At 41.3% G+C, this 12300-nt stretch overlaps 1 protein-coding gene across 3 annotated transcripts in view; it reads left to right on the forward strand.

Annotated features, from left to right (window-relative positions):
- The first annotated feature begins 11029 nt into the window (after positions 1–11029).
- The window catches only part of HIATL1 (hippocampus abundant transcript-like 1), a 95537-nt gene continuing 94266 nt past the window's right edge, over positions 11030–12300 (forward strand). For all 3 annotated transcript variants that reach the window (XM_014529516.1, XM_005881653.2, XM_014529517.1), the window contains exon 1: positions 11030–11203. The gene's annotated coding sequence lies outside the window, so the exon portion shown is untranslated. The remainder of the gene's footprint in view (positions 11204–12300) is intronic.

The following is a 12300-nucleotide window of genomic DNA, read 5'->3' on the forward strand; positions in this document are numbered from 1 at the left end:
TGCAGCCCCCGGGCCGGCCGGGTCTGGGCCGGGAGCAGCACGGCGCCTGTGTCTCAGACCTTTCCTTCGCGCCCCTCCGCCCCGCTCCCGTCCACTTAGGAAAGAGAAACCTTACGACGAACAGGAACTCACACCAAGGAAACGTTTTTCCAAAGAAAAGTGGAAATTTCGGGACAATTAAAGATACGTAGTAGACTTCACATTTTTAACTCGCATGTCTACGTTTGCTTTTAAGGAATGGCAAGTGCTTGCATATGGGGGTGCGCGCCCCGTTAGTGGGACCTGGGTAGAGGCGCAGGAGGAGTGTCCTACGTGGCGGCAGAGCTGGTTTCTGGTCCGGGTTCTGCTGGACCGCGGGCAGCGGCGGCCTGGCGGCCTGGCTGGCGCCTAATCCGTGAATAGCCGGCGAGTGCCCACGGGGAAATAGCTTTGCAAAGGCGGGAGAGCGAGAGGGGGTCCTCATTCAAACACAGGATTTCTGGAATGTCGGACGTTTATCGTGACAGGGGAGGGACCTATTGAATTGTTTTTTCTTCTTTCGTTTCTGGTTATGTTAAAAGTAGGCTGGTTCGCCCTGACCGGTTTGGCTCAGTGGATAGAGCGTCGGCCTGCGGACTGCAGGGTCCCGGGTTCGATTCCGGTCAAGGGCATGTACCTTGGTTGCGGGCACATCCCCAGTAGGGAGTCGTGCAAGAGGCAGCTAATCGATGTTTCTCTCTCATCGATGTTTCTAACTCTATCCCTCTCCCTTCCTCTCTGTAAAAAATCAATGAAATATATATTTTTTAAAGGCTGGTTACCTTTCTGCCCCTACAAAACCAAGCTGCCAGCTCCTCCTGCTTTTTTGAATTGATGGACAGTAATTACGAACTAGTGGCCAGCTAGTGATCTAGGGGCCCAGCTTTCATTGTCTCGCACCTGCACATTCAGCACGTTGCTGAGTCAGCTACCAGGTGAAGACTAGGTGGTATCTTCCTCTCATGCCTGCGGCTCAGGCCTCAGCACTTTGGACCTGGATTTTGACTCTTGCTTACCTCACCGTCAGCCTGCCTTCCACAGTGTGCATCGGTGTGACCTCGCATGCAAATACCATTACCGCTCTCCGCAGTTCTTCTCATTGGTTCCCCTGGGATAGAAAGATAATCTGCAGGTGGAGCATTTAGCATGGGATTAGCTGAGCATGCTTGGAATCCCAGTTCCCACCTTAACTATAACTTGGGGCAAGTTACACATCACCTCTCCGAATTAATAGTAATATTTACCTTAGAAGATTGTGAGGGTACCACCACCTGGCACCTAGTGAGTCTTCAGTAAATATTAGCTGTTATTTTTCTTATTTCTCGATATGTTTGGCATAAATGATTGGTCAGAATGTATAAGGGTTCCCTGATTAATAAGAGTATTCAGTTCTCTCATTTACTAATCGATACAGGAACTAGAACCCACTCTAAAAATTAAAATTGTTCATTATGTGCTTAGAGCAGGAACTTTTAAGGAATGTTTACTTAAAGAAACCTAGACAATTTATTCCCAGATTCCTTCTCTGAATCCTGAAGGTTACTTGGGCACAAGTAGATGTTCCGGTCCAGGCTTTCCTTTTCTCTGAAGGTGCATAAAGTCACTATGTATTAATAAATTGCAACAAATACAGGAAATGAGTTTCCTTGGTGCTTGGTGAGTTAGTGAAAAAGCTGGCCTGGGCAGGTGGCACTGGTGCTTTTTGGAATGTGTGGTGGCTGAGAAAGCAGTGAATGCCTTTAGTCAGATATGTTCATGTCATATGCCAGTGCCTCCAAACTATGCATCTTCCCTGCTTGCAGTTTCTGTTTACTAGGTGTACCAGTTAGTAATGTGGATGTTTTTCAATAGATGGAGTTACACATATGTTTATATAAATGCGATTTTATATGTATGCTATTTTGTTGTATTGACAGCAAGCTTCAAAACTTCATATGTCAAATTTGCTGAAGGTATTAACAGTATAGATATTTTTACGCTTAAAAATGTCAAATTTCATGCCAAAAAAAGAGCATTTGTGGGAAGTTTTAATTCATTGAAACATTTTGAAGAAAAGTGCTGCTGAATACTTTGGGAAGCTTATGGTGAACATGCTCCATCTCAAGATACTTGTGAGCGCTGGTTTAAACGCTTTGAAAGTGATGATTTCGATGTAAAAGACAAAGAACGTCCAGGTCAAACGAAAAAGTTTGAAGACCAGCAATTACAAGCATTATTGGATGAAAGTACATGTCAAACTCAAAAACAACTTGCAGAAAGATTAAACGTTGCTCAGCAAACAATTTCCGATCATTTACAAGCAATGGGAAAGATTTTAAAGCAGGGGTCCTCAAACTTTTTAAACAGGGGGCCAGTTCACTGTCCCTCAGACCGTTGGAGGGCCGGACTATAGTTTAAAAAAAAAACTAAGAATACATTCCTATGTACACAGCGGCGGCAAAAACACCCGGCGGGCCGGATAAATGTTTTCGAGCCGTAGTTTGAGGACCCCTGTTTTAAAGGAAGGAAAATGGGTGCCACATCAACTGAACGAAAGACAAATGGAAAACCAAAAAGTCATCAGTAAAATGTTGCTTCAATGGCACAAAAGAAAGTCTTTTTTGCATCGAGTTGTGACTGGCGATGAAAGATGGATTTATTTTGAGAATCCCAAATGCACAAAATCGATCCAGGTCAACCATCAACATTGCCTGCAAGGCCAAATCGCTTCGGAAAGAAGACAATGCTCTGCGTTTGGTGGGATCAGGAAGGTGTGGTGTAGGATGAGCTTCTAAAACCAGGTGAAACGGTTAATACTGATCGCTACTGACAACAAATAATCAATTTGAACCATGTTTTGATCGTGAAACGACCAGAATGTGCCAGAAGACACGGCAAAGTAATTTTGCTTCATGATAACGCACCATCACACACTTCAAAACCAGTTAAAGACACATTAAAAGATCTTGCCTGGGAAGTATTAACCCACCCTCCGTATTCACCAGACCTTGCTCCTTCAGATTACCACTTGTTCTGATCGATGGCACACGCACTTTCTGAGCAGCACTTCAAAACGTACGAAAAAGTAGAAAATTGGTCTCTGAATGGTTTGCCTCAAAACAAGAAAAGTTCTATTGGGACGGTATCCACAAATTACCTAAAGATGGGGGAAATGTGTAGCTAGCGATAGACATTACTTTGAATAAAGCACTTTTGATGTTTCTCTTGAAATTATCGTGTTTTCTTTGATTACAAAATCCGCCATTATTAACTGGTACACCTAGTAGTATCACTTCAGGTGCTATTTTCTACAGGTCCCAGGACTTGGTGTTATTTTAATGTGTTGGAATTTCCCTATAGCTTGACTTCATGGTTTCAGGTTCTTAGATGCTACTACTCTAGGGAAAGACTGCCCATGCTACTACTCTAAGGAATTGGCTGCTGCCTTTTTTCTACCTTGTTTGGCAAAGAGGTATATTTACCTAAAAAAGATATTGGCAAAGAGATGTATTAACCTGAATAATAGAGGGGAACCAAGTAATCATTGCCTTCTATGAAAGGGAGGTGTGCATTAATTTTTTATATGGTGCAGCATGAGAATGGAAGTTCTTTTTGCATATAGATAACTAGTTGCTGTATCATTTGTTGAAAAGGCGTTTTTATTCACTGAATTGCCTTTGTAGCTTTGTCAAAATGTTAGTCTATTCTGGATTCTCTTTCATTGATCTATCTATTTGTTTATCTTTACATTAATACTATTCAGTCTCTGTTATTGGAAGTTCATAATAAGAACAAATAAGAGTTAGTTCTATGACCTTGTTCTTCTCTTTTAAAATTGTTTTGGCTATTTGGGGTCTTTGCATTTTAGAAGTATTGAATCAGCTTATGAATTTCTACCAAAAAAAGAAAAAGTCTGCTGGTATTTTCTTTCTTATCCTATATAATAAAGAGCTAATATGCAAATGGTGGTCATGCCATCATGCCTGGACGTGAGGCCACACCCCCCGTCCCCACGCTGGGGCTGGGGGGCCTGAGGCTGTGCCCCCCGCCCAGGAAGGACTTGATGGAGGGCCTGAGGCTGTGCCCCCCCCCCCCCCCCCGGGGGGGGGGGGGGGGGGGGGGGGGGGCCCCCCCCCCCCCCGGGGGGGGGGGGGGGGGCGGGGGGGGGGGGGGGGGGGGGGGGGGGGGGGTTTTTTTTTTTTTTTTTTTTTGACTCTGGGTCCTGCAGCGCACCCCAGACTCTGACAGGAGGGAGATTTTCATATACATTTTACTAATTTTCTTTCATCTATGATGCTTTTATTATAGAGAAAGGGCAAATAGCAATATTAAAATATTTCCTCTAATTCCCTTTTAATGTGCACGATTTCGTGCATCGGGCCACTAGTGTGTGTGTGTATTATTGATTTCAGAGAGGAAGGGAGAGGGAGAGAGAGATAGAAATATCAATGATGAGAGAGAATCATCGATCGGCTGCCTCTTGCACACCCCCTACTGGGGATCGAGCCCGCAACCCGGGCATGTGCCCTTGGCTAGAATCGAACCTGGGACCCTTCAGTCCACAGGCCGACGCTCTATCCACTGAGCCAAACCAGCTAGGGCCCTGTTGGTATTTTTATTGGGATGGTGTTGATTCTGAAGATTAAAAACAATATTGAGCGTTCTGATCCATGAATGCATTATCTCTCCATTTATTTTTAGATCTTTAATTTCTCTCAGCTGTGTTTTGTAGGTTTCAGTATATAATTCTTCCACAACAGTTGTCAGATTATTCCCTATTTCATATTTTGGTGCTATTGTACATGTAATGTAAATGTAATACAAATGTAAATTCTTAAAAATATTAAATTCACAATTGTTTGTTGTCAATATATGGAAATAGAGTTGATTTAAGAAATATTTTAATAACCATATTTAACAAAATTTACCATTTTAACCATTTTAAGTAGTTCATTAATGTTAATTATGTTCACATTGTTTTACAGTCAATCTCCAGAACTTTTTTATCTTGTAAAACTGAAACTTTATATCCATTAAATAGCCGCTCCCATTTACTCCATCACAAATCCCCTAACAACCACCATTCTGCTTTCAGCTTCTTAGTTTGACTCCTCTAGATACCTCATATAAGTGAAGCCATCTACTGTTTGTCTTTTTGTGACCAGTTTATTTTACTTAGATGTGATGTCCTCAGGTTGTTGTTGATACATGTTGTCATCAACACTGTTGAAAGGAAGGATGGGTGGCATGTGTCATAATTTTCTTCCTTTTAACACTGCATAATATTTCATTTTATGTACATGTCACTTTTTGTTTCTCCATTTATCTGTTGATGAGTACTTGGGTTGCTTCTATCTTTTTGCTGTTGTGAATAATGCTGCTGGAACATGAGTGTACAAATACCTTTTTTGAGATCCTGCTTTCAGTTCTGGATATCTACCCAGAAATGGAATTGTGGGATCACCAGGTAATTCTATTTTTAATTATTTGAGGACTTGCCATGGAATTTCCCAAATGGCTGCACCATTTTATTTTCCTGCCAACAGTGCATCAGGGTTCTAATTTCTTCACATCCTCACCAACATTGTTTTGTTTTTTGTTTTTGATCATGAGTGTGAGGTGATGTTTCATGTTTTGTATTTTGCACTCATCTAATAATGAATGATGTTGAGCATCTTTTCATACGTTTATTGGCCATTTGTATATCTTCTTTGGAGAAATATCTACTCAAGTCCTTTGCCCATTTTTTAAATTGGATTATTTGGTGTGTTTTTTTGTTGAGTTGTAGAAGTTTCTAATATATTCCGGATATTAGCTCATCAGATATATGCTTTACAAATATTTCCTCGAACCACCTTGTGAATATGAGAACAGAAGTTGATTGCAGACTTCCAGCCTCCAGACTGTGGGAAATAAATCTCTGTTGATAAGTTAAAAAAAAAAAAATATTTCCTCCACAGCTCCACAGGTTGCCTTTTCATTCTGTTGATTTATAGAAGTTTTAAATTTTGGTAAAGTCCAGTTAAAGTTTGTAATTTTGATGAAGCCCATATCTGTTTTTTCTTTTGTGGCTTATAGTTTGGAGTCATATCTAAGCATCCATTACTAAATCCAAGATTTACATCTGTGTTTCCTGTGAGGAGTTTTATGGTTTTAGCTGAGGTCATTCATTCATTTTGAATTACTTTTTATACATGGTGTGAGATAGGTCCAGCTTTATTCTTTATAAGTGGAAATTCAGTTGTCTCAGCCCTCTTTGTTGAAGCAATTGTTCTTTCCCCACTGAATGGATTTGGTGCTGTTGCCCGAAATCAGCTGGACATGCATACATGGGCTTATTTGTGGACTCTCCTTTTTATTCAGTTGGTGTGTATGACAGCCTCTCTGTCTTTTGCTTCCATGCTGACAGGTCACTGATGTTTACTGGGATCCTGTGTGAAACAAGTGGGAGTAATTTTTAACCTTATCTTTTTCCAACTGACAACAGATGACCTGATTGACAAAAGCCATATGCCCTAGTTTATCTGAACTTTTCAGGTCATGGTGAGAAAGCAGATGAGGGGGTTAATAGAGATTGTCCTTTTGCCCAGTTACACACTAGCCAGGCCACATTCCTTAGTGTGGGGAAAGGGGTGGGTCCATGAGTAAAGGTCTGTACTGTGCTTTGCTTAAGGAGCGCTCTGCATTTGACTCCTATTTACCTCTTGCTCAGGTTGCTGCAGTCCAGGCTGCCTGCCATATATCTGTGCTAATTCCATTTGGGCAGAAGTTTGGGCTAAGAGAAAGGCAGTGTAAGTAATACAGTGGTAACACACACTCCGGAGGTATATGACTCTGGATGGAATACCAGCGTAGGCAGTTACTAACCATTGGAGTTGGGCAAGTTACAAGTAAATTCTCCATCTGAGTTTTGTCATCTATAAAATTAGGGGTTAATAGTTACTATCTCAAAAGTGTAATGTGTGTGATCAGTGTGTGGCATAGTGTCTGTGGCCACTGTCACAGGACCCTGTTTTGCCTGGGTATAGCTCAGGATTCTTTGTAATAGACTGTCCTTGTCCTTCAGAGTGTTCATTTCCTTTTAAACTTTACATCCATGAAATGGGAGCCAGAATAGTTTCTATTGTTGCTAGTATTGTCCCCAGCATCTAGCTGACATATAGTAGATAGAGCTCAGCAAGTAACTCATCAGTTGGAGTTGAGTACTTTTATTCTTTTCCTTTTTTTAAAATGGACCCCAGTTTTTGGGAACCCATTTTACTTTTATTTATGTTGTTAATCCTCACCCGAGGATATTTTTTCTATTGGTTTTTAGAAAGGATGATAGGAAGAGAGAGAGAAAGAGAAACATCGATGTGAGAGAGTCATATCGATTGGTTGCCTCCTGCACACCTGTCAAGGGCCAGGGATTGAACCTGCAACCCAGGTATGTGCCCTTGACGACCCTTTCAGTGTGTGGGCTGATGCTCTAACCATTGAGAAACACCAACCATGATGAGTATTTTTATTCTTTTTTTAAAGTATATTTTTATTGATTTCAGAGAAAGAGAGAAATGGAGAGGAAGATAGAAACATCAATGATGAAAAAGAATCATTGATCGGCTGCCTCCTGCATGCCTCCTACTGGGGACTGAGCTTGCAACCCGGGCATGTGCCCTGACTGGGAATCAAACCATGACCTCCTGGTTCATGGGTCAGTGCTCAACCACTGAGCCACGCCAGCTGGGCTTTCAGGAATTCTTGTTGCCCTTTCTGACTACAACTGTCCGTAATACCTAACTAGTACATTTTTAAAATGAAATATCAAAAAATGGTTTGTGTGAATATTATTCTTTAATCTCACAAATATTTTATGAAGTTATGTTTGAACTGAGGGATGAGATTGGAGAATTACAAAAGGAACCTCATCATGTTACAAAAGCAATCTTAAGAGTTTAAACCTCATCATGAGGGCAAAAGGAGGGTGGTTGTATCACTTAATAATTACTACATAAGAAACTACTCCCAAATTAGTGGCTTTTCACAATACTTTGGGGGGTTAGCAGTTTGGGCCGCATTTGGCCGGGGGTTCTTCACTAACTTTGATGGCAGATACTGTAGTCATCTGGAGGCTTGGAGTTGGATGGGTGACTTAAGATGGCCTTGCTCCTTTTGTCAGGCAGTGGGTGATGGCTGTTCACTGCTGGGTCTAAGGGGCACCAATTGGGAGGCTTAAAATGCTCTCATTCTCCTGTACCTAAGGGATTTCTCCACTTGGTATTGAAGACTTCTAGGGGTCTAGGTTCAGAAGTCCACCTTGTTATTTCACCTGACATCTGTTGGTTAAGCCAGCTCCAATCCAGGAAGTAGAGAAATAACTCCACCTATTGATGGAATCGGCAGCACAGATATGTTGCGAAAATGTTGGTATACAGGAATAGGAGGAATTTGTGGGCTGGTTTTTGTAGTGTTGTGTAGGAGTGACAGGATGAGATTTGTATTTTAGAATGATCACTCTGAGTGTAGTGTCAAAGGGGCAGGAAAGAGGAGTCAAGGCAGGGTTCCAAGGCCACAGTAGTCGGCTATGGGAGAGATGGTAATGTGAGTGTGTGAAGACATCATGACACTTATTTTAAAAAAATTTTAATTGATATCAACAAGAAAGGTAGAAGGAGAGAGAAACAGAAACATCAATGATGAGAATCGTTGGTTGGCTGCCTCCTGCACGCCCCCTACTGGGGACTGAGCAGGCAACCCAGGCATGTGCCCTGACCAGAATCGAACCGAGACTTCCTGGTTCATAGTTTGCCGCTCAACCTCTGAGCCAGGCCGGCTGGGCACGACTCATTTTTCATCATCTGCTTTCAAATGTCTCAAGATGTTCTGTAATGATTTATAAAAGGGCAACAAAATGAAGAGCGGAGACATTGAACTGATTTGAGAGAGGCAGTACTAGATCAGGCTCAACTGGAAATAATTGTTTTCTTTTTAATCCTCACCAAGTATACTATATTTATTGATATATTATTTTTTTAGAGCGAGAGGGAAACATTGATTTGAGAGAGAAACATCGAGTGGTTGCCTCTCATATGCAATCCAACTAAGGACCAGTTTTGCAACCTTGGTATGAGCCCGCAACCTTTTGGTGTATGGGACAATGCTCCAACCTACTGAGCCACACTGGCCAGGGCAATAATTGGTTAATTTTTTATAAAGCCTTTCTAATTAGCTCAGATAATTTAAAGGAGAAATAAATGTATGACACTTTTTTCCTCAGCATATTGGGCCCCAAGAACTTAGAAATAATTGCAAGTAAGGAAGATTTACTTTTGTTACCGTTTGTCTGATTGTTCACATAGAGTGCCCACCATATCAAGGCTTGCCTGTTGCATTTTTCTCATATATCACTGTTATTTGTTAGGGACGTATGATAGTACAATTAAAGTAATTTATGTAGAGAGGAGAATAATAATATAATATTTGCATATTAAAAGAGACCTGTTTATTTTTTAAATTTTTACTTTAAAATATATAATGTGTGAACAAAAAGGTGGGTTGTGTGGGTTTATTTTTTTTTGCAAGGTATTAAAAATAATAGCATGAAGAAATGTGCACATAGAATAAAATGTGCATCTTAAAAATATTTAATCAGCATTGCAGCACCATGGTCTCTATCCAATGGTCTCCATAAATAAAGCTTCATTGCCTGGGAAAGAGCACCGAGTCACGAAACTGCAAATAAAAAAAAAAGGGTAGTCTTCCTGTGCTTCCTACTTGTAGCTGTTTTTCGGAGTTTTTTGAGATTCTTTTTTTTTTTAAAAATATATATTTTATTGATTTTTTTTTACAGAGAGGAAGGGAGAGGGATAGAGAGTTAGAAACATCAATGAGAGAGAAACATCAACCAGCTGCCTCCTGCACACTCCCTACTGGGGATGTGCCCACAGTCACGGTACATACCCTTGACTGGAATCAAACCTGGGACCTTTAGTCCGCAGGCTGACGCTCTATCCACTGAGCCAAACCGGTTAGGGCTTGAGATTCTTATATGCACGATGCTTGATAAATAAAACAAATGATTCAAGAGCTATAGGCTATTTATTGACATTCACGCTGTTTGACTGTTTGGAAGCATTTGCTTTGCTGTATACAGTGAGTGACTATTAGAATTTTCAACCAAGTAATTATGAAATTATCAGTAAAAGCATATAGGCTATTTACTTTTAAAAATATTTCCTTAAAAATAAAATAAAATAAAAATATATCCTTTTGCCAACCTATCTCCTACTTTTGTTATCATCTAATACCAGTGCAGTTTAAAATTTCCATGATTGACTTAAAATTGTCTCTTTTTTTCCAGTTTATTTAAATCAAAACTCAAAGTCCACATATTTCTTAAACTTATTTTAATCTATATACTAACATAGTTCTCCCTCCTTTTTTCTTTTCTTATCTATACCATTTCTTTGTTGAAAGAAACTGGTCTATTTCTTTCAGATTTTTTTCTACATTCTAGGTTTTGCTGTTTAAAAGACCAGAAAAATGACATTAGTTTGGTTGTTATGACTGTGGTCTTTCTTCCTTTACTTTTGTCTTTTATAACATTGAGATTTTTAAGGAGAATACGCTAGTTGCCTTGTTGAATGTCCCACAGTCTGGATTTGTCTGATCTTTTGTTATGAATAGATTCTAGTTAAATAATACATATGTAATTTTACCTTTTTAAAAAATTTTAAAAAATATATATTTTATTGATTTTTTACAGAGAGGAAGGGAGAGGGATAGAGAGTTAGAAACATCGATGAGAGAGAAACATCGATGAGAGCGAAACATCGATTTAGCTGCCTCCTGCACACTCCCCACTGGGGATGTGCCTGCAACCAAGGTACATGCCCTTGACTGGAATCGAACCTGGGACCCCTCAGTCTGCAGGCCGATGCTCTATTCACTGAGCCAAACCGGTTAGGGCTGTAATTTTACCTTTTGAAGACTTGAAAATATAAACATAGGAATCATGTGGGTTTTACAGAATCTTTTGTACGTTTACTTCTAGGTCTACCAAGTGCTAACAGCACCTGATCTCATAATAAGCATTGTAACAAAGGCAGAGAACATTCAGTTAAGAGGAGTTTTAGATTTCCTCTCCGGAAGTCACAAACTGCAGAAAACTAGCAGAATAGGCCCAGTCTTAAAACAGAAACAGAAAACAAGATTTTGACACTTTCAGGTATGGCGTATGTTTCTTCCCCTAACCACTGAATTTACATCATCTGCACTTCCCTGAAGCTTTTGAGCATATGACTGACCCCAGTGCTTGTGTCTCCTTATGTGGCTAGAGGAACTTTAGACCTATAGAGGCCAAGATGCTGAAAAACAACACATAATTAAGAGACAGAATAGAAGAAACCAAGATGGCGGCATAGGTAAACACCTGAAATTGCTGCCTCCCACAACCACTTCAAAACTGCAACTAATAGACAAAACAGACATCATCCAGAACCACAGGAAGGCTGGCTGAGTGGAAATTCTACAACTAGAAGGAAAGAGAAAAGCACACTGAGACTCAGAGGAGCTGCGGAAGTAAAGTGCAGAGTTACGGAGGTGCGCGTGCGGAAAGGGCTGGCAACGGAGGACGCCAGTGTCTTTTTCAATCGGGAGGGAGTCACAAGCTCCTGACTGCTCTGAACTCCAGTTCTGGGAAGTCTCTGGGGACCCAGGACTCATAGGGGGAGAAACTGGACTGTCTCACATTGGGCGGAACTTGAGGGCGGCTTTCTCTCAGAGGTGCTTGCAGCGACACTGAGACGGAACACTGAGACCCGGGGGCCTCTTAGGGCAGGACTGAGGATCAGCCATCGCTGTTTGCTCCGCCCTGTTGATTCCCTGAGACACCGCTCCACCAAAGCTGCTAGCAGAGGCTTTTGCATATGAATGGGCTGGCAACTTTGAGATCTAAAATTACCTAACAAACTGCAGCTGGGTCAGAGAGACCCAGAATATCCTAAAGAAGGCCCAAGGCCCCACAGAAGCTTGCATTGCTTCACAGCTGGGCCTCATCTGGGCACCTCCAAACCCCAAACAAGGAAGAGGAATCTGCAGATCTCTCTGTAGCTCCTGCTGGGTAGCCTCAGGCAGAGGCTAAATTAGCACCTCCTTAGAGATCCAAGAGCCAGTGTACCCAGTGGTCAGAGAAGGACCATCCAGACTACAACTCCTCAGATCCATAAGGGACACACTAAGGGAGCAGACTCAGTGAGCACCAAAGCTCCACTGAAGCAAGTCTTGCCCCATAAGGGTGTCTTCAGCACAGAAGTTCTCCCACTG

Source organism: Myotis brandtii, unplaced genomic scaffold (assembly GCF_000412655.1).
Source record: "Myotis brandtii unplaced genomic scaffold, ASM41265v1 scaffold684, whole genome shotgun sequence".
Lineage (NCBI taxonomy): Eukaryota > Metazoa > Chordata > Mammalia > Chiroptera > Vespertilionidae > Myotis > Myotis brandtii.